We start from the raw sequence: 27,273 nt of genomic DNA on the forward strand, positions 1-27,273 counted from the left end.
TTGGGTGTCGGAAATTTCCGACAGTAGTGGCCAGTATGCACTACAGTGACGGCCACTTACCATAATTCACCCACTATTTGCCAATATGCGGTATTATAACGGTTAGCATTAAGTACAACTGTTATCGCACGAATACGGACGATTACGTATAAAATAACTGTAATTTTTAAAGCTCTTCTATCACCAAATGCGGTTGAACGTTCAATTACCCATTATACTATGCACAACAACGTCTATCAAGCCTTGCCTGCAAAGGACAAACTATGATAGATACTGTTGGGAGAAGCATAAATAAAGAGGGGGTTCAGACAGGAGCTTCAGTTTGTGTGAAGCATTGGGCACGCCAATTGACTCATCCCCCCACAACAACAACAACAACAAAATCACTCTCACTGACACCTCATAAGTCTCAGTAAGCCCTTATGGGAGGTTCACTAAACAAATGCTAGTAACGCCTCGTGGGAGGTTTACTGACACCATTGTCAGTAACCCCTCGTAGGAGGTTTGCCGACACCGGAATCAGTAAACCCACTCGTGTCTACCCATTATTATTATCGTGAAAGAAGATCCCATGTGAATTATGGATAGAAAGACTCAGCACAGCTGTTCGTCTTCAGCCATTCTCGTCCTGTATGACATAGAATTCCTCTCCAAATAATAGGAACAAATAGGTGATCTCCCACTTTGCCTTTGTCATCTCTTTCCCACTTAAGTGCTGTTAGATATAACATTACGTTTTTAGTGTTCTAATATCCTCCAGACAAGGGTTAAGAAAATGCAAGTCTCTGATTCACACACATATATTCTATATTTGTACAAACCCAAAAAAGAAAGAGATGGCCTGGTTGTTGTGATGTTGATTTAGGGGCGACGACGATCGTAGGGTCAGATAGGCCCCGGCGTACCCGTGAAGGCTTAATCACAAAGCCAAATTGTGAAATAAATATCACTTATCATCGGAAACTGTGCCTCGCAGCCAATAAACGCACAGAAGAGCAAATGATTGGGGAGGACCACGAGTCCTTCAGGCTGACAAGCACCGGCCTCACCACACACACAGAGAACCGGCCCCACCACACTGGGTAGCAAATCTGCCACTGGGTAGTCCTCTGCCCACAACTAAAATGCAAAAGTTATACAGTGCCCTTCGGTAGAGCAGAGGCCAGCCGACCACCATGTCTGAGGGCGGTAGCCCACCAAGACTCATCAACTCCCGTCACCTCTCGGCCAAGCCGACACTAAACACCGTGACACTTCCCAAAGAACCAGCAAGAAAACGTTCAAAATCCATCAACTATCCTGTGACCCAAGGCGATATATGCACCAGGCGTCGTAACAAAGCCAGACCGTTGAGTGGGAATACCAAACGGCAATATCAAAATCCAAAGTAGCGAAACAGAACGTGATCCAGCCGCCCTCCTCCCACCCCCATGCGGAGCAGGTGTCCAGACGTCCACTCGTCATCATGGTTAAACCTGGAGTACGAGACAGCCCGGCCTCGTGTTTATCTGCTAGTTGTCTCCTCACTGGTCGGTTGCCTATCCTTTGCTCCTCTGCCATTTTCTCTGATCTCTGCCATGTTGTAGGGGGGTACTAAAGTCACCACAGTACATGGTGGTGCATGATGCATCACGTGCGAGGAATGAGACCCTTCATATTGACGTCACTGTTCTATTGTCATCAGCAGTCGCTGGAAGGCTCGGATCTGAAGATGGTTCCTGATGATGAAAGATATCTTCAGGAAGAGGGTCTGCTGATGGTGGTGGCTCAGTTTGTTGGTGTGGGGTACCAGATCTCCTCCACAGCTGCAGCTGAGGCCGCCACTTCTGACATGGCGTCTAAATGCCATGCCATATGTCATCCGATCGAACAAGTCAACTACTTCAGCACCCTGACGGTCGCTAGTAATGGTTTTCGGAGTTCTTGCCAGCACCCGGGAAGGTTCCTCGTATGGCTGTTGTAGCTGTTGACGCACTGCGTCAACCCTCAGAAACACATGAATGGCAGAGAGAACGTCCTGGGATATGTACCAACGTATGTATGACCAATCTGCGACATTGCGCCCCGAAGCTGCTCCATGAAGGCCTACGTGTCCATCATCTTATTGTATGGTGCTGGAGTGATCATATCACCAGGAAGGCGGAGATCGGAACCATGTACAAGGTCAGCCGTAGTTTGGTTGTGTGTGGTACCAAGGAACTACAAGTGTGACAAATTGTCGACCCTAGTCAGTGACAGTCGTTGCAAGGGGTCCTAAACGGGAGACCCACCAATGAAGGAAAGCCCGAGCTACCGACTCTGGTGTCATCTCCACTATAGGAACTGTCTCACACCATCTTGAGAGGGGTTTGACACATGTGAGTTAGTATGAGCATCCACCGGATCGAGGAACTAGAGCGACGATATCCTCGTGCACCACTTCAAATCTGGCCGATAGTTACGGAAAGTTCTGAAGAAGCATCTGTGTGTGTGTCGATGTATATTTTATTGCTGATATTGGAGGCAGTTGCGAGCCCAGATTCGAACATCAGTGTTGATTCCTGGCCATACCATCCGTTTGGTCAGAAGGTGCATTGTAGCTCGGATGCCCCGGTGAGCCCAGGAGCAGAGAGCCGTGAAGATCCTATGCCGATGGATCTTTAGAATATGTATATAGTCCTAGGACGCCAATGATAGACGTGTGACATGTGATAGTATCTTCGGAATTTGGCACAGGTACAACGACGAGCCGAAGTGCTGAGGAAAAGGTGCACAATTGTAGGAGTTCCGGGTCATACCGTTGGCTCTCTAACAATTTCTGCATAGTCGAAGTGAGTCGTCTCGGGAAACATTGAACACAAGCTATGTCGAGAGAGGGCATCGGCGACGACATTCTCAGGCCCCTTCACGTGCTGGATGTCTATCGTGAACTGGGATATGTAGCTCAAATATCGAGTGACTCACAGCGAATGGGAATCTCCTTCTGCTACCAGGGCGTCAGCCAGTGGTTTGTGGTCGGTGAGAACGTGGAAGTCACGTCCCTCGAGAAAATATCTGGTGTTGAATGGTTGCATGTATAGCAACGAGTTCCCTGTCAAATGTGCTGTATTTTGTCTTTTGTCTCAGCCGGTGTTAAGCATGCTGAAAAGAAACCAATGGGTCACCAGGTGTCATCGATAAATTGATGGAGTACTGCTCCTATAGCCATGTTGGCGGCATCAGTTGAGAGGCTAGTTGGCACATCGAACATTGCATGGGCGAGGAGAGTGAGTTGTTCTAGCTCAAGATTAAGGTTGTTGACTGCTACCGATGCCTCTGGTGACCATTGCAGAAGGCACCTTGGACGCCTGCTTACGCCCACATAGGAGGTCCTATAAAGGTTCCAGGATGTCACAATAGTGTGGGATAAACCTATGGCAAAAATTAACCACACCTCAAGAATTCTTGAAGCTTCTCAGTTTTGGTGAGTGTCTAAAACTCTCGGAGAGCCTACATCTTCTCCACCAGTGACAGAATACTTGGCGAAGACACTCGGTATGCCAAGAAGTTGAGTTCGGGCACTTCAAAAATGCATTTTCTAGATTAATCTGCAGGCCATAGTTACAGAGGCGAGCAAAAAGTGTACGAAGCTGCTGCTAATGGTCAGAAGTAGAGTGACTCGAAATTAGAAGGTCATCAATAAAGGCATAGCAGAAAGATAGGTCTCTGACGATCTGATTAATGAATCGTTTGAATGTATGTGCTGCATTACGTAGATCATACAATATCTAAATAAATTCAAACAATCCAATAGAGTGTCGTACAATCCCAGCAGCTAGTCAAATTCATCCTTTGCCACTTGGACATGCTCTGGCGGCACTCGGCAGGGTCGTGCATAAGTTGGTGGGCCTGATATACGAATATGATGGGTGACCGAGTGCTTAATATTGGTATTTAGCAGCTCTATTGGTGATGTACTCAAATTCCTCCAAAAGGGATCTGCAGGTCAGGAGAGTTATGCAGGGCAAAGCTAGTGAGTAGCCATTGCTCTGTACTTACCCAATGAAGCCACCACATGTCAGATCCACGAAGAGGTTGTGATGGCGTAAGAAGTCGCACCCCAGTATAGGCGTATTAACTTCAGCAACGTGGAACGTCCATGTGAAGAGATCGAAGTCAGCAAAGTCACGAGTGACCTCATTATCGCCGTAGATAGGTAGGTACGAAAGTATCATTGGCAGCAACCATGTCGTGGTGTGGATCCCCCCCCCCCAATCCATCCCAAATCCTTATCCTGACCCCTTCCAAGTGCTATATAGTTGTAATGGCTTGACACTTTCTCCTGATAGTTCCCTTCCCTTCTAGAAATTAATCTGAGAATCCTTTTGGAGGGCGAGGTGGCTTGTGCGCTGAAGGAGGAATAACAGAGACTGAAGCACCTGTCTATCGGCGCCAGGAGGTACGATCGAACATATATAAAAGTAAATCATCCAAGGCAATGGGGTTACTGGCCGTTAACAGACCCTGTCGGAGCCGTTTCCAGAATAGGCACACGGTTGGCGGCAGTTCTGGGTAACAGAGACTGAAGCAGTCCACAAGGGCCGTGATGAGGATTCTAATCTACGCCCAGGAGGATCCCAGACCCGCCTTAGTCAACTGTGCCACAACATGGTAAAAGAATTGCAACCTGGAGTGCTACTGCCCTCACGAGGATCCCGCAGCTTCTCCAGAGTACAAACCGGGAATTCTCGTGAGGGCAGTAGCACTCCAGGTTGCAATTCTTTTACCATGTCGTGGCACAGTTGACTAAGGCAGGTCTGGGATCATCTCGAGCATAGGTTTGAAGCCTCATCACGGTCCTTGTGGATTTGTTTATATGATACATTACGCTATTGTGATTTCTGTGTTTATTGAAGTAAGGGTGTAGAGGTAGAACATGTGGTTGACAGAGCTCGGATGCATGGAGGGAATTGTGTGAAACCCCGGTTTGTGCCTCAGACAAACTGCGGGATTCTCATGAGGGCGGTAGCACTCTAGGTTGCAATTCTTTTACCATGTTGTGGCACAGTTGACTAAGGGAGCTGGTCGGCCGAGCGGACAGCACGCTGGACTTGTGATCCTGTGGTCCTGGGTTCGATCCCAGGCGCCGGCGAGAAACAATGGGCAGAGTTTCTTTCACCCTATGCCCCTGTTACCTAGCAGTAAAATAGGTACCTGGGTGTTAGTCAGCTGTCACAGGCTGCTTCCTGGGGGTGGAGGCCTGGTCGAGGACCGGGCCATGGGGACACTAAAATGCCCTGAAATCATCTCAAGATAACCTAACCTCAAGAAGGGGTCATTAGGTTCCAATTGCAGCCCTTTTCATATACAACTAGTCAAAAAATATTGGTTGACATTGAACAACTTTTCTGCAACCAACCTAATGCCCCCATAAGGGGCCATTAGGTTGGTTGCAGAAAAGTTGTTCAATGTCAACCAATATTTTTTGACTAGTTGTATATGAAAGGGCTGCAATTGTCCCAAGTTTCAGTACTATTGTGTAAATAGAAAGGGAGATTATTTTTTTCAACGACTTTTACACATTTTCAAGTCTTAATAAATAAACACACGTTTCAGATATAATTATTCTGTGACACATTAGCGTATAATAAAGGATTGGTAGATAGATATTTTCCAAAACATCTTTAGTTTTCCTAATACAAATTTTCAAAGTTCCCCAAAAAATTATGCAAAATTATGTTTATCGCTATTATAAAATCAACAAATAAACTTAAAGAAAAAAGCAATCAACCAAATTTAGAGACATGCCCTCCACATATACTGTGTAAGTTTCATGTAAATTGAATAAAAAAGGAAAAAATTATTTGAACGTTTATGTAATTGAAAAAACCCAGCAAATAATAAAGTTTAAGATTCTAAAATCTGTGGCTGAGGTTGACATCAACTAATTTTCTCCAAAATTGGCACCCTTACAGATAGGCTTACGTGCAGGCAGGTGTATAGGTTTCATGCAAATCGTCTGATAAAAAGAAAAGAAAAAAATGAAAAAAAAAAATCAATATTTTTTTGCTTATTTTTTTCCAAAAAACACTAATTATAATATTTGTTTAATATATGCTACTGTGATAGCAAAGAGTCATATCTATGATTTCAGTTGACACTTTTGTTTCATAATCGTTTTTGACAATTTTGGCATAATTTTGACACCTACTTCAATATTTTTTTCTCCCTTCTTATTTATGCTATGAGGCTGAAACTTGAACCAGATGAAACACTTTTCATATACACCTTGTCAAAAAAGTTTGATTGAAATCGAACGAGTTTTCATTTATTGCATTTTTGGGGCAAATTGGAACCTAATGCCCCCTAAGCAAAACCAGACAGCCGCCCAGACGGACGTCTGGAAACCTCTACCTGGGTCCCCCTACTAAGCCCTGTGACCCGCAGCCAGGTGTTCTCGCTGGCGCTTGTTACGTGGCCACCAACTGCTCTTTATTTTGCCAGCTTCACATCTTACCACTTTACGTGATGTCACCTGCAGGCGTATATAAGTAGTGGGAAACGACACAATGACCGGCTATTTTACTTTTTCCCAAAGCCAGTCTTTGAGTCGCGTGTTTTTTGTTACCTTGGTGATCCTGCACAGGCATTGTCAACGGTCAGTGACGTCACCAGACTTCATCTTCCCTGTATAAGCCCGTTTTCTTTTATGGTGTATTTATTGCCAACCCATACTTATCTAGAAGTTATATATTTATAGCGTCTAGCCAAGGATCGTTTATTGAGCATAGAAATGGATGAAATCCACTATCTCTTATGCATATGAAACAAGGGGGAGCAGCACAGAGCAAGAACTATCATATATATCAGCGTTCACCTCTGTTACCAAACCAGTATTTACCCAGTTCTTTTTCCTAAATGTAAAACTAATCCAATTTATACCCATTGGTTCGTGTTCTGTCTCGTGTTAATATTTTTAATGGGATATTAATATCCCCTTTATCATACTCATTCACTCTCACCTCTCTATCATGTCATTCCTCTTTCTTCTCCTTTCTAGAGAATGTATTTTAAGCTTTGTCAATCTTTCTTCAAGGATCGTTTATTGAGCATAGGGCAAATAAAAATTAAAAAACCCACTATCATCCATTTCTATGAAAACAATCCTCTGCCAGGCATGGTGACTTCAATGCAATTCAGTACTAATCCAATATTGCAGCATAAATGTATTTGCACGTGCGAATATATATATGCACATCTCACATTCGCTCAAAAAACATGCCTCCCCACACCTTGCTATAGAATATAACAAATCAAAATATTCATTCAGTAAAAGCAAGCCTCTCATGTTTTGAAATAAGGCTTTCTGCAGTTACCTTCTTTCTGACGTCATCATCCCTAATGCGGTGCGAGGCGCCATTGAGCTCAAAGCTTCTAGCCCACGCGCTAAATGTGGATCCTAGGAGATCCTAGGAGTTCACACATAAGTATGAACTCTTATTTCCTCAACTGTACTCTGTGCTTCTTTAGAGTAGATATTCAGTTACATTGTCTCGTATTTTCGCTCATTGCTCATATTTTCCGTTATTCATTCATAAACCCTATCAAACCATCCTAACCTAACTTATCATATAACAAACAAATACATTCTACAGACCAGTGGTTTTTGTTGTTTAGTGACATCACGAAAAGCAACCTCAGGTATGGGGATAAGGTATTGTTGGCCATATTGTTGCAGGGGGTAATGATATTGGACGAGTTAGGAGTGAGGAACTAATACAGAGATTCAGGACAGCCATTTAATTAGTTAGGAGCAAGGGAGGAATCCCGATCATATGTGGCATTCTTCCAAGAAAGGGAGTGGGAAATGAATGGATGTCGAGGGCAATTGGTGTCAATTGCCGGCTGGAAAGATATTGCAAATAAAATGCAATATCTTTCATAGACAACTGGGAACTCTTCTATGGAAGAAATGAAATGTATGCTCGTGATGGGGTGCATCTATCGAGAGCTGGGGTTGTTGCTGTTGCGAACTCGTTGGAAGAAGTGGTTAGAAGTGTTTGTTTGGGTTTAAACTGTTAGTAGATAGAGGAATGGGAATTGATTTGGAGGAAGGAGATAATAAAAGTATGTGTTTGTGGGAGAAAGGAATTGACAAAATGATCAGGGAAAGAGAAAGGCCTCAAAATAACAATTCACTTAGGGTATATTACACTAACAGTAGAAGTCTAAGAAATAAAATTAACGAATTAAATGCTATTGTCTGCACAGAAAGAATAGATATTATTGCAGAAAATAGAGAACTATTAGCTGAATATCAAATAAATGGATTTAAACTATCTCACGCAGATAGATATATTAGACGAGGAGGGGGAGTAGCCATATATGTTAGGGACAATTTGAAATGTAGTCTCAAAGAGGGAATCAAAACTGAGCCACACACAGAAACTATTTGGATAGAATTATACGAAAAAGCAAATAATATTATAATAGGAGTTATATGTAGGCCACCAAATTTAGACAGAATGGAAGCAAAGCATCTATGGGATGAAATATCTAGGGCATCTAGATCTAACAGTATTTACGTCATGGGTGACTTTAATTTTAGTGGAATAAACTGGTTGAACAAAACAGGGAATAGTGAAGCAGAAGATTTTCTAGAATTAATTGACGATTGCTTTCTTACGCAACACATTAAGGAACCAACACGGGAAAATAATATTTTAGATTTAGTGTTAACTAACAGGGAAACACAAATTAATGACATGGAAATAGGGAGTGAGCTAGGGAACAGTGATCACAAAGAAATCAGATTTAGCATAGAATGGAATAGACCTGTAGGAGAAAATTCTGTTAAAGTGCCTGATTTTCGAAAAGCTGATTTTAATAGCCTAAGAATTTTTTTGGGTCAAATTGATTGGAAAGTCTTGGGAATTGGGTGGGGGCCGGTCTTGGAGCGAGACATGAACCCAGCGATAGGTGACGTAAATAGGGATTTCGATGTGGATTCAATATATAACTTATTTAAGAATATTCTAAACAAAGCACAGGAATGTAGTATACCATACAAATTGAATAGATCGAATACTAATGACCCAAAGTGGATAACAAAGAATTTTAAGAACCTTATAGGTAAAAAGAGAGCTTGGTACAAAAAGATTAAAAATGGGGAGGTCACTTTAGAACAGGAATTCGTGCAACTGGTTAGAAATGTTAAAAAAGAGATAAGGAAAGCAAAAAGAAACTATGAAGTTCGCATAGCAGGGCAAGCAAAGACAAATCCTAAAGGGTTTTTTCAGTTATATCTTACTAAGACTAGGGAAAGGATAGGTCCATTAAAAACTGAGACAGGTCAAATAACAGATAGTGATGAAGAAATGAGTAGTATTTTTAATAAATATTTCGTATCTGTATTTACTAAAGAGGAACTTAACAATATGCCTTCAGCCGAACAAGTCTATGTGGGTGGGGACGAGGACAGGTTGACGAGTTTAGCAGTTACCAGGGAGGATGTTCTTAAACAAATAGTAAAACTCAAACCAAACAAATCCCCAGGGCCGGATGAAGTGTTTGCCAGGGTGCTTAAAGAATGCAAAGAGGAGCTTTGTGACCCACTGTCTACCATATTTAATAAATCAATAGAGTCAGGCTGAGTGCCAGAGTTTTGGAAAATTGCTAATGTGATACCAGTTTTTAAGAAAGGAGATAGATCACTTGCGTCTAACTATCGACCAATTAGCCTAACGTCTATTGTGGGAAAGTTACTCGAATCTATAATAGCAAATAAAATTCGTCATCATCTTGAAAAACATAAATAAATAATTGAGTCGCAACATGGTTTTATAAATGGCCGTTCATGTTTAACAAATTTGTCATCTTTTTATTCTAGCATTGTTGAGGCAGTTGATAGTGGTAAGGATTGCGATGTTGTGTACCTTGACTTTAGCAAAGCTATTGATACAGTGCAACATGAAAGACTGATTAAAAAGATAGAGTCTCATGGTATTGGGGGTGCTATATTAAGCTGGATTAGGGCATGGCTATACCAAAGGAAACAGAGTTAGTATAAATGGAGTCAAGTCAGAGTGGGAAAATGTTGTAAGTGGGGTGCCTCAGGGCTCTGTCCTGGGACCTCTGTTGTTTATAATATATATAAATGATTTAGATTCAGGTTTGAGTAGCAACATTTGCAAATTTGCCGATGATACGAAAATCGGTAAGGAAATTAATTCGGAGGAGGACTCACTATCACTTCAAGTTGATCTAGATAGGGTTTTGAAATGGTCGAAGGATTGGCAGATGCAGTTTAATGCTGATAAATGTAAAGTTCTGAGGTTAGGTAATGATGATATTGTTACAAGATACGAGTTAGATGGTGTTGAGATTGCGAAGTCGAATTGCGAAAGGGATCTGGGAGTTATGATTAGTAAGAATTTAAAACAATAGGACAATGCATAAATGTTTGTAATAAGGCAAATCGGACACTTGGATTTATTAATCGCAGCGTTAGTAACAAGACACCTGGTGTGGTTCTCAAGCTATATCTTGCTCTAGTTAGGCCCCCATATAGATTATGCAGTTCAGTTTTGGTCGCCATATTATAGAATGGATATAAATTCACTTGAACGTGTCCAGCGTAGGATGGCTAAGTTAATTCCCAAAATTAGAAATCTTTCATATGAAGAAAGATTAACAAAGCTTAAGTTGCATTCACTGGAAAGGCGAAGAGTTAGGGGTGACATGATTGAGGTTTACAAGTGGGTGAATGGACATAACAAAGGGGATATTAATAGGGTATTAAAAGTATCAACACAAGACAGAACACGAAACAATGGGTATAAATTGGATAAGTTTAGATTTAGGAAAGACTTGGGTAAATACTGGTTCAGTAACAGGGTTGTTGATTTGTGGAACCAATTGCCGCGTAACATTGTGGAGGTGGGGTCCCTCGATTGTTTCAAGCGCGGGTTGGACATGTATATGAGTGGGATTGGGTGGTTATAAATAGGAGCTTCCTCGTATGGGCCAATAGGCCTTCTGCAGTTGCCTTTGTTCTTATGTTCTTATTAGTATATAAGTGTCAAGGTATCACAGCACTTGACTGGTCAACTATGTGTGACGTCACCAGATAACCAATGCAGCCTTTAGCGTCCTACTGGCATGTGTATTTAATGTTAATATTCAAAGAGACTAGACTAACCATCCCCCACCTAACCTAATCAGAGGTTTAAGAATATACATTGTATAGGTTTTTATTATTTTATTGGTAAAAAAGTTTGCATTCTGGTCTTAACAGTAAAATTGTAATGGGGAACAAGCATGATATTTCAGATATCGGGCATAGCAATCCTAGATCCTGGTAATTTTTTGTGAGGGAGACCAGTTCCTCTGCCACACCAATCTGGAACAATGAATAAATACCATATGAGCAACACAGAATAATAATAATAATAATAATAAATCAGCAATAATATGAAAGACATTATAAAGCAAACATCTAGAAATATACTTACAGCTCAGTAATATGAGGAGTCATTACACAGCGATAGACATTTATCCTGTCCATCAATGCAAAATGTCTTTTTGCAGTTAGGCATTGCAAAATTAGAATATGCAAATTGAATTATCTTCCTATCGTTCATATTATATTCCCCATATTCAAATAAAGTTTCAAATTTATGTAGTGCAGCTCTCAAGTTCAGGCGACATAACTGATAGACAAAAAACATGTCATAGGCTCCACAATAATAGGAGTCCATACTCTGTATGCGTTCCGTAAACATATAAACTCTATAATCTTCAAAATAAGAGAGGAATTCTTGTAAATAACGTGAATGGAATTCCATCTTCACCCCAAAACTGTCCAACAGGGCGATAATGGCTCCTGAAGGTTTATTGTGTACATATATAGTCATCCAATGACCCATCATCGATGCAGGGGATTTCTCATCTAAAGTACTCAAAATAAATACCACTGGCTCTTTATTTAATTTCTTGAAGATTCTTTTTACATCGTTCGCTAAATAACATCCGATATACATGGCTTCTTCCCCTAAATATATATTTCTCAACCCATTGTTTTTTTCTAAACAATTCATGTTTCTTAGGCTCTCGTTTCACAAATAATGCGTCGGTCAGCATTAATTTTCTTAATTTTCATTAATTTTCTAAAAGCTTATGCCCCTGTAGTAGGGCCAAACAGCAGTATAACTTTATTTCCCACTGTGGCTGTATTAAATTCCAACGTAATTCTTAAATTCCCTGTCACTTCCAAGGAAACTGTACCCTTTATTTATTCCGGTAATAAATTAAAGACCAGCAGAGTTTGTCCTTTAACGAACGATTCGTAGGACAAAATATTATCTACATTAAATCCTACGGCATTCAGGACCGTATAATATAATTTTGAACATTTATGGGGGAAATCACACGCGATATTAAATAAACTCGTGCTGTTCACTGATATATATACGTTGCTCAAGGCGGAATTGTTGAAATATAATGGGTTTAAGGTATAATCTCCAGAAATGGCATTTGGACAGGGCAATTCAATCAAATACGAATCTGTATCCGTATACAGCAATCTAGCTTTGTCTCCATAATGAACTTTTACCGTATTATACCAAAAATCATATAGCTATTAGCTATTTGCAGGATCTGGAACCCCAAATAGGTTGGTGTATTGAGTGATTGGTGTTGGTGTACTTGTGTTGTGTTGGTGGTATTGAGTTGGTGGTGTGTTGGTGTGTTGAGTTGGTGTACTAAGTGATTGTTTCTTAACCGTGCAAATGACTGTCTTCGCTCAACAAAATGCTCCGTTTGAAGAATGGATTGCGTGCAAGCTTTTGGAATTTGTCTCGTGATGTAACTAAATAATGCTGATCACAATATTTACTCACATTTGTCAAACTCTTGCCGTAAATTGTATTTGATACCAGCTTGAAAGCCTTACCCTTAATGGCGCAAGGTGTATTCGAACGTTCACGAGCATTTGTTTCTACAAATTCCTTAAGGTACTTGCTTTGTTGGAATTTGTAAATTGCATTTACCTTAGCTACTTCCAATCCCAATTTCATCAGCATCTGAAGCAAATCCAAACTGACCAAGTAATCTTTTTTGGGAAGATGGGAAGCAATAAATTTATTGTTTTTCTTGGGGAGTTTGCGATCTTCTGTATTTAAAATGTGTTTGCTATAATCGGACAGAAAATCAGTAGAAATATTAGCATGTGACAGGGTTAAGGGCAAACCATCGGTGTATCGAGCCACCTCAGGTGCGACATTCTTGGTGTCACATGACCCAATACCCCTTATCCCCATCACATGCAATATTTTCTAATCCCTGTTGGAGCCAATCATCGCATTCGGCAGCAGATAATTTACGGATCCCGCCTTGAGGAAGCAGTTCTGTCATACAGGTGGCGTATAGGCCATTAAAATCTAAATACAGAATATATTTATCAGTACTAGAAGGATCAGCACTCGTATGCTCATTTTGTACACTTGTGTGTTGCCGCAGAACAGAGGTAAATCCGCCTCTTAGATTTCTACACAATACATCGTACAAATGGGGATCAGAAATAGAGTCCAAGACAACTCGACTCTTAAACAAGAAAGCGTCCCATACAAAACTAGATAACAAGACATAGTGTGTAATGTCTAACTTGTACAGCTCAAGCAAGGTCTTGCGCCATACAGTGAACACATCACACAATAGTCCAGTATCTACTTTCAAATAGACCTTCAAGTAATCCCCAATGGTCTTGCATTCCGCTAATCTAAAGACTTCTTTAGCCTGTGTATAATCATTCTAGCTTATGGCCTCGTGCCTTAAACTATTGAAAAAGGCTTCGGGAGGAGAAAGAGCCGGTTCATTTAATTTCTCCAAAGATGAAATAATCATAACAGAATTCTTGTTTGCCTGTCTTTAATAAATGGTGGGCAGCTGCAGGGACGTCATCTAGCATAACTGAGGTGCGTTTACCTTCCTTGATATGTTCTTTAGCTAGTTTATCCAGCCCGCCATTTAGTAAAGCCAGACTATCCATAAACCGAAGTTTACCGATATCCACTTTCATGAACTTAAATCCATCTTTGGAGGCAATATCAATTTTACGGTTAGGGAGGTAAGACAATTCATTTAAAATTACCTCGAGGTCATAAGCTGCATTGTGAGAGAATGTATACAAATATTTATAAGAATTTCTGCACAGCATGTTGCACCTACGGCAATAGGCTGCTAGATAATTATTAAATTCAATAGCATGATCATGATGACGGTGCTTGTCTTTTTCTGATTTAAATGGTCTATAGCACATTTCACATGTGGTCTGACGTCTATAGGCTTGCCAATGTTCACGTGTCAGATATTTTGTATTTAGGCATGGAAGATTTAATTCTCTTCCATGACTTCTCCAAAGTATCTATGAAATGATTCACAGGGTCATCCCCCATATATGTTAATTTATCTACCACTTCTAATTCCCTGTTGATGATGATAAAAGCTGATGCCACGGTTTTGTAACGCTTCTCAATCATACCATGAGGATTGGAGGGGTCCAACAAGCACTCAAAATCATAATATGCTGTGTGAGAAGGACCATAAGCCGTAATTTTTTAACTTGATTTTATGACCTTCAGGGTAAAATTTCAATGTTTGTTTAACTTCGCATGACTCTTCGTGATCCTGCATAGCGTCAGGTGACAAATGAATTAAGCACGAATGGCAAAAAATATGATTTTGGGGGGCTCTGCTTAATTGACGGCGCATGTTACGGACGTAGTGATTGAAATCTTTAATGAGCACAAGATGCTGATCCTCTAGCATGAGCAAGGGTACTTTACGGGCGGAATGTTCCCTGCCTTTACTAGCTAAGCTAATGTAGTACCTATTATCTTCAAGAGTGAGCACATAGATATATATACTTAATTTATTTATACTTTCAATTTTATTGATGTTATCATACGCTATGGGTATTTCTATATCCTCACTCCAACGGACAAATCTAAGACACCACCTGGCTGACTTGGAAAATCTGCGGATATTATCTAAATGCATTCCCTGAAAAAGGCATATATAAGCGGCCGAACATTGAATCAAACATATATTTTGTTCCCCTTTAGGGTTGAAAACATAATGTCGACCACGCACTTTATCTGGATAAGGTACGTATTCCCCAGGACGGATGGGATGCTGAACAACTATAGAATTGATATAAAAACCAGAAATGCTCTGTATACCTAGACTCGAACCTTCTGTCTCGGCAAAGAACTCTTCTAACTTATTATCCAATTCGGCAATCCATTGATCTTCGCCAACACTGGTTTCATGCCTAGTTACAGTGCGTTGTTCAGCCCTTATGGGCAACTCTCCCTCAAAATCAGGTTCATTTTCATGATTAAACCGTTGTAAATTAAAAGAAAAATCCGGGTAAATTAAAAGGACAGGAGGGAAATTGGGGTGAACGGCATCAAATAAGGATTCTATTTGCTGAATAAAATAATCACGATATATAGTCAAATAATGGGCAGGATTTTCTTGGCCATAATCGGGGATGCTATATGAATGGCGTATGTACCCCCCATTGAAATTATTTATCACTTCAAGCACTTCGGGTTGAGGAGGAAGCAAAACATCTACCTGCTGTTGCTGCTGATCCTGAGGTGGTGGCGGAGAATTAGCGATGGGCTGGCTGGCTTCCATATCTGAATTTGCTTCCCAAACCAAATGCAGGGAGTCCTCATCATCACCCTCTAGATGGATACCTAGAATAAAAAAGAATTGTGATTTTAATAAATATTATAAATTAAATATTGGAATGTTTATAAAATAAATAATGCAAGGTTATGGGAATAATCACTGAGGATGATACATACGATTTGGACAGTTCCTGCTGTTGTTGCTATATTCTAATGGCTTGACTAGTGCTAGGCTAGTGCTCCTCCTCCTCCACGAGGATAATTCTCCACTCTGCCCAACTGGAGATCCTAAAAAAAAAAAATTATATTTTTACCTATACAAATAGGAAAATGCTATTGTCAATATCGCAATTGTCAAATAATGGGCAAGTAGTTGCAGAAAATAAGAGACTTACTTTTTTTAAATTGTGCACGTTGAGGTGGAGAAGCTTCTAGATCCTCAGTACCTGAACTGGTTGAAGACACAATGTCCTCCTCCAATTACAGACAAAATGAACATGATTCCGGAATATATCCTGCAGATAAAAACAAAAATAATTTTTGATTGAAACTTCTATATGGTACATGTGAATAACAAAAATCTCTGATATCGTTGGCAAGTAAATTTAGCAGGTAATAATAATAATAATAATAATAACAATACTTACGGTTGGCACAAAATACTTTGGAGCAGGCGGCGCAAATTTTGTCATAACGCCCGAAAGGTATATCTTCACACTGGGGACAGGTTATAACACACTCACGACGCGAGTTCGCCGTATAAGAAATATGACACACTTCGCACTTAATCTCAAACAGACGCAATTTCCCTTGCTTTGGGTTATTGCAGAAAGGACAAGTTTCCATGATTGGGTATTGTTGTTGAATAATACAGAGGTTTGGTGAAATGTCCAGGAGCGATACTGGCTTCTTGTGCTGGCTGAGAGGGCTGTACTGGGGAATGGCGGCCAGGTCAGCTTGCCTGTCATGTTGCCAGACGCACGATGCTGCTCAAATTGCGGTACGACATTTGGGTTGCTATTATAGTTTTGAACTTATCGCTGACTAATGATTACAGTTGTGAATGACTAAAAATGTAAATTCTTAAAACTCTGATTAGGTTAGGTGGGGATGGTTAGTCTAGCCATTTTTGAATAATAACATCAAATTCACATGCCAGTAGGACGCTAAAGGCCGCATTGGTCATCTGGTGACGTCACACATATGCTGTGATACCTTGACACTTATATGCTAATGACCAGCAATACCCTATCCCCATACCTGAGGTCGCTTTTTGTGACGTCGCTAAACAACAACAACTAGTCTGTAGAATATTTTTGTTTGTTATATGATAAATTAGGTTAGGATGGTTTGATAGGGTTTATGAATGAATAACGGAAAATATGAGCAATGAGCGAAAATACGAGCCAATGTAGCTGAATATCTACTCTAAAGAAGCACAGAGTACAGTTGAGGAAATAAGAGTTCACACTTATGTGTGAATCTCCTAGGATCCGCATTTAGCGCGTGGGCTAGAAGCTTTGAGCTCATTGGCGCCTCGCACCGCATTAGGGATGATGACGTCAGAAAGAAGGTAACTGCAGAAAGCCTTATTTCAAAACATGAGAGGTTTGCTTTTACTGAATGAATATTTTGATTTGTTATATTCTATAGCAAGGTGTGGGGAGGCATGTTTATTGAGCGAATGTGAGATGTGCATATATATATTCGCACGTGCAAATACATTTATGCGTTTATGCCGCAATATTGGATTAGTACTGAATTGCATTGAAGTCACCATGCCTGGCAGAGGACTGTTTTCATACAAATGGATGATAGTGGGTTTTTTAATTTTTATTTGCCCTATGCTCAATAAACGATCCTTGAAGAAAGATTGACAAAGCTTAAAATACATTCTCTAGAAAGGAGAAGAAAGAGGAATGACATGATAGAGAGGTGAGAGTGAATGAGTATGATAAAGGGGATATTAATATCCCATTAAAAATATTAACACGAGACAGAACACGAACCGATGGGTATAAATTGGATAAGTTTTACATTTAGGAAAAAGAACTGGGTAAATATTGGTTTGGTAACAGAGGTGAACGCTGATATATATGATAGTTCTTGCTCTGTGCTGCTCCCCCTTGTTTCATATGCATAAGAGATAGTGGATTTCATCCATTTCTGTGCTCAATAAACGATCCTTGGCTAGACGCTATAAATATATAACTTCTAGATAAGTATGGGTTGGCAATAAATACACCATAAAAGAAAACGGGCTTATACAGGGAAGATGAAGTCTGGTGACGTCATTGACCATTGGCAATGCCTGTGCAGGATCACCAAGGTAACGAAAAACACACGACTCAATGACCGGCCGTCACCATTTTTATCGAAAAAACTCACGACTCAATGACCGGCAGTCAAAGTGTCACGGAAAAAAATCACGACTCAATGACCGACAAAGTGACACAGAAAAAAATCACGACTCAATGACCGGCCGTCACCATTTTTAACGAAAAACACATGACTCAATGACCGGCAGTTGTTGAGGGGAGCGACGCGTCAGCGGGGTAACGAAAATCACACGACACAATGACCGGCTTTGGGAAAAAGTAAAATAGCCGGTCATTGTGTCGTTTCCCACTACTTATATATATACCCCTGCCGGTGGCCTCGAGTTTTTAGACTACTCATGGTGCTCCTGGGTTCTACACTTCACCTCCATCACTCACTGTGGTCCTGCTACGATGCATGGTGGTGCTCACTCACTCATGAGTGAGGCGTAGACAGTCACAGTGAGAGGGTGTGTTAGCTAGAGCTCTGATTTTAGAAATATTATCATTGCAATAACGGAAGGTGTGGTGAAGGAACTGATGAACCAAGTTGGAGCTCTGAGAGCAGAGATGGATTCGCCACGGGGGTAGGTACGACAGTTGAAACAACATCGAGAAGAAACGAAGGAGGTGACCAATATTAAAAAGACCTCGTCGTGGAAAGCCGTAAAGGACAGGGGTCTTAAGAAGACCTTGACAAGGCCTCCTACAGACCCCCCTAAGGACTTAAAATTCATTTGCCGTGTTGGAAGACGAGTGCTGTGGCGAGCCTACAGTTCACTCGAAAGGGACATCAATGAAGAGCAACGAAGCACAGGTCCCTCAAAGTGCTCAGAAAGTATTGGAGGCACCTAAGCGAATTTTGGTTGTGGGAGATTCCCAGGTGAGGTATTTAGACAGAACATTTTGTGCTAGAGATAGGGGGAACAGGTTAAGGGTTTGCTATCCGGGAGCTCGAATTGGTGATATTATAAACAACATGAATGATATCATGGCTAGAAATGTGAACAATCTCATTATCTGTATTAACGCAGGAGGAAATGATGTTGGTCGAGTTAGGAGTGAGGAACTGATTCAAAACAGCCATAGAATTAGTTAGGAGCAGGAGAGGAATCCCGATTATACGTGGCATTCTTCCAAGAAAGAGAGTGGGAAATGAATGGTTGTCGAGGGCACTTGGTGTCAATTGCCGGCTGGAAAGATACTGCAAACCAAATGCAACATCTTTCATACATAACTGGGAACACTTCTATGGAAAAAATGAAATGTATGCTCGGGATGTGGTGCTTCTATCGAGGGCTGGGGTTGTTGTTGTTGCGAATTCGTTGAAACCAGTGGTTGGAGGCGTTTGCTTGGGTTTAAACTGTTAGTAGATAGTGGTATGAGAATTTATATGGAGGAAGGAAGTAATAAAAGCATGTGTTCGTGGGAGAAAGAAATTGGCAAAATGATCAAAGAAAGAAAAGGACCTCAAAATAACAATACACTTAGGGTATATTACACTAACAGTAGAAGTTTAAGAAACAAAATAAACAAATTAAATGCTCTTGTCTTTATAGATATTATCGTGCTTACCAAAACGTGGATGAATGTAGAAAATAGAGAACTATTGGCTTAATATCAGATAAATGGAATAAATAAACTATTTCACACAGATAGATATATTAGACGAGAAGGGAAGCATTTGAGTAGTTATCAGTCGGTCAGGTGAAGTCACAGTGAGAGGTTGTGTTAACCGGAGCTCCTGAGTGTTGTTATATTATCATTGCAATATGGAAGTTGTAGTTAAGGACCTGGTGACTCTAGTGGGAGCCCTGAGGACAGAGTTGGACTTTCTGCGGGAGGAGGTGCGTCAGCTGAAAGAACAACGAGAAGTAACGAAGGAGGTGACCAGCAGTAAAGGGACCTCGTCTTGGAGAGTTGTGAAAGACAGGGGCCTTAAGAAGACTTTGATAAAGCCGCCTTCAAACGCCATAGCAACTTCTAATTCATTTGACGTTTTGGAGGACGAGTGCTGTGGAGAGACTGTGGATCGCGCAAAAGGGAAAGCAACGAAGAGAAAGGAAGCGCAGGCCCCTCAGAAAGTAAAGGAAGTACCTAAGCAAACATTAGTTGTGGGAGATTCCCAGATAAGGTATTTGGATAGAACGTTTTGTGCTAGAGATAGGGGGAACAGGTTAAGGGTTTGCTATCCCGGAGCTGGCATTGGTGATATTATAAACAACATGAATGATATTATGGCTGGTAATGGGAACAATCCCATTATTTGCATTAGCGTGGGAGGAAATGATGTTGGTCGAGTTAGGAGTGAGGAACTGATTCAGTGGTATAAAACAGCCATAGAGTTAGTTAGGAGCAAGGGAGGAATCCCGATCATATGTGGCATTCTTCCAAGAAAGGGAGTGGGAAATGAATGGATATCGAGGGCACTTGGTGTCAATTGCCGGCTGGAAAGATATTGCAAATCAAATGCAATATCTTTCATAGACAACTGGGTACACTTCTATGGAAGAAATGAAATGTATGCTCGTGATGGGGTGCATCTATCGAGAGCTGGGGTTGTTGCTGTTGCGAACTCGTTAGAAGAAGTGGTTAGAGGTGTTTGTTTGGGTTTAAACTGTTAGTAGATAGAGGTATGGGAATTGATTTGGAGGAAGGAGGTAATAAAAGTATGTGTTTGTGGGAGAAAGGAATTGGCAAAACGATCAGGGAAAGAGAAGGTCCGCAAAATAACAATTCACTTAGGGTATATTACACTAACAGTAGAGGTCTAAGAAATAAAATTAACGAATTAAATGCTCTTGTCTGCACAGAAAAAATAGATATTATTGCACTTACCGAAACGTGGATGAATGTAGAAAATAGAGAACTATTAGCTGAATATCAAATATATGGATTTAAACTATTTCACACAGATAGATATATTAGACGAGGAGGTGGAGTAGCCATATATGTTAGGGACAATTTGAAATGTAGTCTCAAAGAGGGAATCAAAACAGAGCCACACACAGAAACTATTTGGATTGAATTAAACGAAAAAGCTAATAATATTATAATAGGAGTAATATATAGGCCACCAAATTTAGACAGAATGGAAGCAAAGCATCTATGGGATGAAATATCTAGAGCATCTAGATCTAACAGTATTTATGTCATGGGTGACTTTAATTTTAGCGGAATAAACTGGTTGAACAAAACAGGGAATAGTGAAGCAGAAGATTTTCTAGAATTAATTGACGATTGCTTTCTTACGCAACACATTAAGGAACCAACACGGGAAAATAATATTTTAGATTTAGTGTTAACTAACAGGGAAACGCAAATTAATGACATCGAAATAGGGAGTGAGCTAGGGAGCAGTGATCACAAAGAAATCAGATTTAGCATAGAATGGAATAGACCAGTAGGAGAAAATTCTGTTAAAGTGCCAGATTTTCGAAAAGCTGATTTTAATAGCCTAAGAAATTTTTTGGGTCAAATTGATTGGAAAGGCTTGGGTATGGGGTGTGGGCCGGTCTTGGAGCGAGACATCAACCCAGCGATAGGTGACTTAAATGGGGATTTCGATGTGGATTCAATATATAACTTATTTAAGAATATTCTAAACAAAGCACAGGAACGTAGTATACCATACAAATTGAATAGATCGTATACTAATGACCCAAAGTGGATAACAAAGAATTTGAAGAACCTTATAGGTAAAAAGAGAGCTTGGTACAAAAGGATTAAAAATGGGGAGGTCACTTTAGAACAGGAATTCGTACAACTGGTTAGAAATGTTAAAAAAGAGATAAGGAAAGCAAAAAGAAACTATGAAGTTCGCATAGCAGGGCAAGCAAAGACAAATCCTAAAGGGTTTTTTCAGTTATATCGTACTAAGACTAGGGAAAGGATAGGTCCATTAAAAACTGAGACAGGTCAAATAACAGATAGTGATGAAGAGATGAGTAGTATTTTTAATAAATATTTTGTATCTGTATTTACTAAAGAGGAACTTAACAATATGCCTTCAGCCGAACAAGTCTATGGGGGTGGGGACGAGGACAGGTTGACGAGTTTAGCAGTTACCAGGGAGGATGTTCTTAAACAAATAGTAAAACTCAAACCAAACAAATCCCCAGGGCCGGATGAAGTGTTTGCTAGGGTGCTTAAAGAATGCAAAGAGGAGCTTTGTGACCCACTGTCAACCATATTTAATAAATCAATAGAGTCAGGCAGAGTGCCAGAGTTTTGGAAAGTTGCTAATGTGATACCAGTTTTTAAGAAAGGAGATAGATCACTTGCGTCTAACTATCGACCAATTAGCCTAACGTCTATTACATAAGAACATAAGAACAAAGGTAACTGCAGAAGGCCTATTGGCCCATACGAGGCAGCTCCTATTCTATAACCACCCAATCCCACTCATATACTTGTCCAACCCGTGCTTGAAACAATCGAGGGACCCCACCTCCACAATGTTACGCGGCAATTGGTTCCACAAATCAACAACCCTGTTACTGAACCAGTATTTACCCAAGTCTTTCCTAAATCTAAACTTATCCAATTTATACCCATTGTTTCGTGTTCTGTCCTGTGTTGATACGTTTAATACCCTATTAATATCCCCCCGGTTATGTCCATTCATCCACTTGTAAACCTCTATCATGTCACCCCTAACTCTTCGCCTTTCCAGTGAATGCAACTTAAGCTTTGTTAATCTTTCTTCATATGAAAGATTTCTAATTTGGGGAATTAACTTAGTCATCCTACGCTGGACACGTTCAAGTGAATTTATATCCATTCTATAATATGGCGACCAAAACTGAACTGCATAATCTAAATGGGGCCTAACTAGAGCAAGATATAGCTTGAGAACCACACCAGGTGTCTTGTTACTAACGCTGCGATTAATAAATCCAAGTGTCCGATTTGCCTTATTACGAACATTTATGCATTGATCCTTTTGTTTTAAATTCTTACTAATCATAACTCCCAGATCCCTTTCGCAATCCGACTTCGCAATCACAACACCATCTAGCTCGTATCTTGTAACTCTATCATCATTACCTAACCTCAGAACTTTACATTTATCAGCATTAAACTGCATCTGCCAATCCTTTGACCATTTCAAAACCCTATCTAGATCAACTTGAAGTGATAGTGAGTCCTCCTCCGAATTAATTTCCCTACCGATTTTCGTATCATCGGCAAATTTGCAAATGTTGCTACTCAAACCTGAATCTAAATCATTTATATATATTATAAACAACAGAGGTCCCAGGACAGAGCCTTGAGGCACTCCACTTACAACATTTTCCCACTCTGACTTGATTCCATTTATACTAACTCTCTGTTTCCTTTGGTATAGCCATGCCCTAATCCAGCTTAATATAGCACCCCCAATACCATGAGACTCTATCTTTTTAATCAGTCTTTCATGTGGCACTGTATCAAAAGCTTTGCTAAAGTCAAGGTATACAACATCGCAATCCTTACCACTATCAACTGCCTCAACAATGCTAGAATAAAAAGATAACAAATTTGTTAAACATGAACGGCCATTTATAAAACCATGTTGCGACTCAATTATTAATTTATGTTTTTCAAGATGAAGACGAATTTTATTTGCTATTATAGATTCGAGTAACTTTCCCACAATAGACGTTAGGCTAATTGGTCGATAGTTAGACGCAAGTGATCTATCTCCTTTCTTAAAAACTGGTATCACATTAGCAACTTTCCAAAACTCTGGCACTCTGCCTGACTCTATTGATTTATTAAATATGGTTGACAGTGGGTCACAAAGCTCCTCTTTGCATTCTTTAAGCACCCTGGCAAACACTTCATCCGGCCCTGGGGATTTGTTTGGTTTGAGTTTTACTATTTGTTTAAGAACATCCTCCCTGGTAACTGTTAAACTCGTCAACCTGTCCTCGTCCCCACCCACATAGACTTGTTCGGCTGAAGGCATATTGTTAAGTTCCTCTTTAGTAAATACAGATACAAAATATTTATTAAAAATACTACTCATCTCTTCATCACTATCTGTTATTTGACCTGTCTCAGTTTTTAATGGACCTATCCTTTCCCTAGTCTTAGTACGATATAACTGAAAAAACCCTTTAGGATTTGTCTTTGCTTGCCCTGCTATGCGAACTTCATAGTTTCTTTTTGCTTTCCTTATCTCTTTTTTAACATTTCTAACCAGTTGTACGAATTCCTGTTCTAAAGTGACCTCCCCATTTTTAATCCTTTTGTACCAAGCTCTCTTTTTACCTATAAGGTTCTTCAAATTCTTTGTTATCCACTTTGGGTCATTAGTATTCGATCTATTCAATTTGTATGGTATACTACGTTCCTGTGCTTTGTTTAGAATATTCTTAAATAAGTTATATATTGAATCCACATCGAAATCCCCATTTAAGTCACCTATCGCTGGGTTCATGTCTCGCTCCAAGACCGGCCCACACCCCATACCCAAGACTTTCCAATCAGTTTGACCCAAAAAATTTCTTAGGCTATTAAAATCAGCTTTTCGAAAATCTGGCACTTTAACAGAATTTTCTCCTACTGGTCTATTCCATTCTATGCTAAATCTGATTTCTTTGTGATCACTGCTCCCTAGCTCACTCCCTATTTCGATGTCCTTAATTTGCGTTTCCCTGTTAGTTAACACTAAATCTAAAATATTATTTTCCCGTGTTGGTTCCTTAATGTGTTGCGTAAGAAAGCAATCGTCAATTAATTCTAGAAAATCTTCTGCTTCACTATTCCCTGTTTTGTTCAACCAGTTTATTCCGCTAAAATTAAAGTCACCCATGACATAAATACTGTTAGATCTAGATGCTCTAGATATTTCATCCCATAGATGCTTTGCTTCCATTCTGTCTAAATTTGGTGGCCTATATATTACTCCTATTATAATATTATTAGCTTTTTCGTTTAATTCAATCCAAATAGTTTCTGTGTGTGGCTCTGTTTTGATTCCCTCTTTGAGACTACATTTCAAATTGTCCCTAACATATATGGCTACTCCACCTCCTCGTCTAATATATCTATCTGTGTGAAATAGTTTAAATCCATATATTTGATATTCAGCTAATAGTTCTCTATTTTCTACATTCATCCACGTTTCGGTAAGTGCAATAATATCTATTTTTTCTGTGCAGACAAGAGCATTTAATTCGTTAATTTTATTTCTTAGACTTCTACTGTTAGTGTAATATACCCTAAGTGAATTGTTATTTTGCGGACCTTCTCTTTCCCTGGTCGTTTTGCCAATTCCTTTCTCCCACAAACACATACTTTTATTACCTTCTTCCTCCAAATCAATTCCCATACCTCTATCTACTAACAGTTTAAACCCAAACAAACACCTCTAACCACTTCTTCTAACGAGTTCGCAACAGCAACAACCCCAGCTCTCGATAGATGCACCCCATCACGAGCATACATTTCATTTCTTCCATAGAAGTGTTCCCAGTTGTCTATGAAAGATATTGCATTTGATTTGCAATATCTTTCCAGCCGGCAATTGACACCAAGTGCCCTCGATATCCATTCATTTCCCTAATATCCATTCATTTCTATTGTGGGAAAGTTACTCGAATCTATAATAGCAAATAAAATTCGTCTTCATCTTGAAAAACATAAATTAATAATTGAGTCGCAACATGGTTTTATAAATGGCCGTTCATGTTTAACAAATTTGTTATCTTTTTATTCTAGCATTGTTGAGGCAGTTGATAGTGGTAAGGATTGCGATGTTGTATACCTTGACTTTAGCAAAGCTTTTGATACAGTGCCACATGAAAGACTGATTAAAAAAATAGAGTCTCATGGTATTGGGGGTGCTATATTAAGCTGGATTAGGGCATGGCTATACCAAAGGAAACAGAGAGTTAGTATAAATGGAATCAAGTCAGAGTGGGAAAATGTTGTAAGTGGAGTGCCTCAAGGCTCTGTCCTGGGACCTCTGTTGTTTATAATATATATAAATGATTTAGATTCAGGTTTGAGTAGCAACATTTGCAAATTTGCCGATGATACGAAAATCGGTAGGGAAATTAATTCGGAGGAGGACTCACTATCACTTCAAGTTGATCTAGATAGGGTTTTGAAATGGTCAAAGGATTGGCAGATGCAGTTTAATGCTGATAAATGTAAAGTTCTGAGGTTAGGTAATGATGATAGAGTTACAAGATACGAGCTAGATGGTGTTGTGATTGCGAAGTCGGATTGCGAAAGGGATCTGGGAGTTATGATTAGTAAGAATTTAAAACAAAAGGATCAATGCATAAATGTTCGTAATAAGGCAAATCGGACACTTGGATTTATTAATCGCAGCGTTAGTAACAAGACACCTGGTGTGGTTCTCAAGCTATATCTTGCTCTAGTTAGGCCCCATTTAGATTATGCAGTTCAGTTTTGGTCGCCATATTATAGAATGGATATAAATTCACTTGAACGTGTCCAGCGTAGGATGACTAAGTTAATTCCCCAAATTAGAAATCTTTCATATGAAGAAAGATTAACAAAGCTTAAGTTGCATTCACTGGAAAGGCGAAGAGTTAGGGGTGACATGATAGAGGTTTACAAGTGGATGAATGGACATAACCGGGGGGATATTAATAGGGTATTAAAAGTATCAACACAGGACAGAACACGAAACAATGGATATAAATTGGATAAGTTTAGATTTAGGAAAGACTTGGGTAAATACTGGTTCAGTAACAGGGTTGTTGATTTGTGGAACCAATTGCCGCGTAACATTGTGGAGGTGGGGTCCCTCGATTGTTTCAAGCACGGGTTGGACAAGTATATGAGTGGGATTGGGTGGTTATAGAATAGGAGCTGCCTCGTATGGGCCAATAGGCCTTCTGCAGTTACCTTTGTTCTTATGTTCTTATGTTCTTATGTTCTCAAGCTATATCTTGCTCTAGTTAGGCCCCATTTAGATTATGCAGTTCAGTTTTGGTCGCCATATTATAGAATGGATATAAATTCACTTGAACGTGTCCAGCGTAGGATGACTAAGTTAATTCCCCAAATTAGAAATCTTTCATATGAAGAAAGATTAACAAAGCTTAAGTTGCATTCACTGGAAAGGCGAAGAGTTAGGGGTGACATGATAGAGGTTTACAAGTGGATGAATGGACATAACCGGGGGGATATTGGTAGGGTATTAAAAGTATCAACACAGGACAGAACACGAAACAATGGGTATAAATTGGATAAGTTTAGATTTAGGAAAGACTTGGGTAAATACTGGTTCAGTAACAGGGTTGTTGATTTGTGGAACCAATTGCCGCGTAACA

At 39.9% G+C, this 27,273-nt stretch overlaps 1 protein-coding gene and 1 long non-coding RNA gene across 2 annotated transcripts in view; both read right to left on the reverse strand.

Annotated features, from left to right (window-relative positions):
- The window catches only part of LOC138366143 (uncharacterized), a 106,525-nt gene that overhangs the window by 22,879 nt on the left and 56,373 nt on the right, over positions 1-27,273 (reverse strand). The window lies entirely within an intron of this gene.
- Positions 15,835-16,570, reverse strand: LOC138365940 (uncharacterized). The gene is made up of 3 exons (XR_011229083.1): positions 16,304-16,570; positions 16,052-16,171; positions 15,835-15,944 (listed from the first exon to the last, which is right to left on the reverse strand). It is a non-coding gene; the product is annotated as an uncharacterized lncRNA (long non-coding RNA).

This window comes from Procambarus clarkii, chromosome 18 (assembly GCF_040958095.1).
Source record: "Procambarus clarkii isolate CNS0578487 chromosome 18, FALCON_Pclarkii_2.0, whole genome shotgun sequence".
NCBI classification, from domain to species: Eukaryota; Metazoa; Arthropoda; class Malacostraca; order Decapoda; family Cambaridae; genus Procambarus; species Procambarus clarkii.